General features: G+C 30.3%; 1 long non-coding RNA gene across 1 annotated transcript; it reads right to left on the bottom strand.

Annotated features, from left to right (window-relative positions):
* Positions 1-1,343: 1,343 nt before the first annotated feature.
* LOC104222745 (uncharacterized) lies at positions 1,344-3,652 on the bottom strand. The gene is made up of 2 exons (XR_011404977.1): positions 3,345-3,652; positions 1,344-1,888 (listed from the first exon to the last, which is right to left on the bottom strand). It is a non-coding gene; the product is annotated as an uncharacterized lncRNA (long non-coding RNA).
* Between the last annotated feature and the right edge of the window lie 600 nt (positions 3,653-4,252).

Consider the following 4,252-nt stretch of genomic DNA (forward strand, 5'->3'; position numbering starts at 1 on the left):
ATATATTTCAATATATTTTCATGTATTTTATTGTTCATTGTCTTTTTTTTCCATTGTAATTCAATGTATCTCGTTGTATTCCATGTATTTTATTGTATTTACTGTCTTTTTTTTCATTGTATTTCAATGTATCCCGCTGTATTTTATGTATTTCATTGTATTCACTGTCTCGCTATATGCCATGAATGTATTTATTTGTTTTTTTTAATTAATATAATTTATGAAATTAAGATGTATTATATAATTTCTCTAAAGTTTGCTATGTTTTTGGGGTATTTTTCGGTTGAGAATCTTTTTTATAACTGAAAGTACAAAATTTGTGTGTTATAATTGAGTTTGTTAAGTTATATTAGGAGTCTATTATGTTAATTGATTCACTTTCCGTTTTAAAAACAGTGTAATCCCCTATTTCACGCTGTCAATACAACCGAATACAATAATTTGTCCAGCTGTAGTCCCATGTTTCACTCCATGAATACAGTTGAATACACTCGAATACAACAACTGATTAGCTGGACTTCCCTGATTCATGCCTATTTTTGCTACTGTATTCATGAATATAATAGCTTAAATATACATCTTATAACCACAGAAAAGGTATCTATAATCCGTAATATAGCAAATGGTATCTATAAATGGCTAATTACTATTAAAAGACAGTACTTTATGAAAATTTCTCTTAATTTATCTACAGTTAAATATCATGCAAAGTTAAATAATATTGAACCAACCTGTTTACTGTATACAACTTTACACTACTATTTTGATATTTTTTCTACTATTACAAATTAATATAAAAGTAAAACTGATATCTTAAACTCCCAGTTCAATATGAAAAAGTTATATAAAAATGGAGCGAGGGAATTTCACTATCTAACGTAAACCATAAACATTTTCCTATAAAATAATATTAGTGTGAATTGTGAAAAGAGAATATAAAATGAGTTTGTTGTTGTATGTTTGGGTCATTATGTCCCAACTGCAGATTTACTGATTTTTGTTTTTTGTTGAGCGGTACATATTCCAACTTTGGTAATAAATTTTTATTTACCAAAAAAAATGAGAATAATAACTATAGTTTCACAGTTTTTATTCTGTTGTAATTTTAAGTGAATTTTTTTTTTGTGAAGTTGCCTTCTTGCATAATAAGCTTTAGCTATGCACTTTTATATCATGCTTAGTATTTCTTTAGTTTATTGTTGTGTTGAAGGAAAATTGGAAAACCAACAAGGATAAAATTAATTCAAACTCAGAAAATAGTAATATGATTTATAAGTCACTAAATATGTTAAAGAAAAAATTCACTAAATGTGTAGCTTTCCTTGTGTAGACGAGAGAAGCTATGAATGAAGGGAGTATTGAACTATAAATGTTTAGCATATATAGAAGTTGAGCCATAAAACATTTGGGGCAAGACTTGAAAGACTCAACTTCCTATTATGTAACTATTGGAAGATTCCCCTCCTCCTCATTTTTTGGGTTATTGAATTTGGGGTAATTATACATGGTTGTTTATAATATAAAAAATAAATAGTTCGATGCACAAAGCTATGCAGGTCTAAAACAATCTTCTAGTTTTATTTTGTGAGTTTTCCACATATTGAGAAAGGCATTCCAACAACTTCATCTCCAATTTTTGGAAATGAGCAATCTGCATTTGCAATTCTAACCTTTCCTTTCTTAAGTTCTTGTTCTCTTCCATGAGCAGCTGCCTTGTTGTATTCTCTTCTTTTATAGCAAATGTATTCCTTTCAGTAGGCTTTAAGTATATAGGAAATGCACTTGGCTCACATTTCTTCCTCGTTATTTCTTCTAACAATTGCCTGCACCCTTTCTTGAACTTGTCATGCTGAAATTCCCACCGTTTTGATGCTACTTTCTTGAATCCCTATTATTCGTTACAAAATTCCAGCATTAATTTAAGGAAATATAAAATAAAGATGAAAACATATTCAGCGCATGAATTCAACAAAATGGACTTGGTAGTATTCAGGAGAACCAAAAATTTCAAGATATATATTAAACGCTGATCAATTCTTTTTAGAGTCTTTATTTTTGAGCTCCATTGTCAAACTTGAAGTTATTTTCTTCATTATAAATAGTATACTCTTGTTATTGTCAAATAAATTCTTCCCTAAACCGTAAGACGACAACGTCAACGTGTGATTAAATTGACTTTAGACTATGATGGTTTTTGTTGCTCGATCGGTTTTTTCTTTCTACCAATTTGACTACCATTTTAGTTACGAGGACATGACACTATACAAGAACTAGAAGTATAGAAAACCTATTAGACCAACAACGTCGTCTAAAAACCGTCAAAAATAGTTTTTGACTATGACCAGTAAACATTTTTCAACAGTCATTCTATATTAATGATGTGATGACTGTCGATTATGAGTTTGAATATGATATATTAGACATTCATCCTAATACCAAGCATATTACACAATACTTCACTACTTGTGTTGCAATATTAGCCATCTCATTAGTCATGACAATTTTTGTTTTTTTAAAAAAACAGTGTGTTTCCTCATTTTACAAAGCCTGACCAACAAATGATTCTTAGTTCCATCCATTTTAACTCTTACGTCTGGTCAAAATAAGAGAAATATTTCTAGCTTTTATACAATGGCTAGCAATCTGTCCAACCTTTCAACTCTTCTTTTTCTTTTCTTTTGGTCCTTTTTTTTGGGAGAGGGGGGGGGGGGTGTTAACATATCTGGGACCTTGCTTGTTCCAAGCTAAGATGGGAGTAATTTTACCATAATCTTGCACATTATTATGTTTTATTTCATGTAATTGTCTGCCCGGGCAAAAAAAATGTTAGGAAATTTTATTGACGAAATATATGGCTTGTAAAAGTATAGCTTAATATCTTTTTACATGAAAATAACCATGTTCCTGTCTATGTATCAAACCAAGTAGTAGCAGCACGTCTTTTTATCCACTTAGAAATTTGAAGACATATATATACCAATAATTATCTACAACCCTTTGAAGAAAAAGCTCCAAATAACAGACAATTAAGTGCGTTAAGGAAAAAACTTAATTATTAGCTCTCGTTTGCACAAATCCAAATAATACAAGATATATGTCTTCTATATACAAAATTAATATATCATTAAATCATGGTTAAATTAAATTACTTAATTTGATTTAAATATAGAGACTAGAGTGCAAGTAATTAATTATTTTTCTCATGAGTAAGTCCCCTAAATCCACATATACTTAGCAAACAATAGCTGAATATGTTGATAATCATATTTTGCCCAGGATAAATTTCTATGTGAAATGTAACCAAATATGCGCGCACACACAAAATTATATATGTAGAGACTTACATAGGTATTGAGTTGTCGTACGAAACTGGAGAAATTGTTGTGCTTAAAATATTTTGGTAACATATGCTCAGAAAACTCAGCTGGACACCACACAACAAAACCACTTCCTTCACCATTCCATGAAACTACCTTATTATTCTCTTCTTCTTGCTCCTCCAAAAGATCATAAGTTTTCAACAAGAACGGCGCCGGGCACTTCGTTCTCAATGACCGTCCGATTTTCCGGCTGATATTCCGATCATCTGCCGGTGCCGGAATAGCATGTGTAGCCATGGCTATATATATTAATGGAGTTTTTTTTTTTTTTTTTGTTGAGTAACCAAAAGGAATTCTAGTGCGGTTGTTCTTACTTATATTGGTGTTTTTGGAGGGGCACGTTTTCTTTCTATTTTCTCTCTTTTTGTGAGATTTCTTTGTCAAGTACATGCAACTTTTTCTATCTAGACTACCAAAAGTGACACATTCTACTGTGGATATTTTTATTGATTTTTTTTTAGCATTGAGTCAATAGTGATATTAGAGGCTTAGTCAGGATCTCAAATTTATGAATTTGGGATCTTAATCTTTTTAAGTTATTTAATTCTAAATTCTAATAATTTATATATATTTAATAAAAAAATTAAAATAAATATATAATTTGAATCAAAATTACTGAGTTCGACCGAACGTGTAACCGACACTATGGGTGGATGAGTGATATGATTATCTTAACTAGAAGATGTGTAGAAGTTTCACGATTCTTGGATATAATAAGCCAAATATACGTGGAATTTGGACACATTTGCCTCTTGGAATTTCTTTTAACTAATAAAAGACCATACTCATTCTTCAAACATGGCATACAATTATCATATTGCTGTCGTGTGCTATGTAATGTTTTGAAGTATTTAAGTTTTGTACTCCTATAG

Source organism: Nicotiana sylvestris, chromosome 2 (genome assembly GCF_000393655.2).
Source record: "Nicotiana sylvestris chromosome 2, ASM39365v2, whole genome shotgun sequence".
Classification (NCBI taxonomy): domain Eukaryota; kingdom Viridiplantae; phylum Streptophyta; class Magnoliopsida; order Solanales; family Solanaceae; genus Nicotiana; species Nicotiana sylvestris.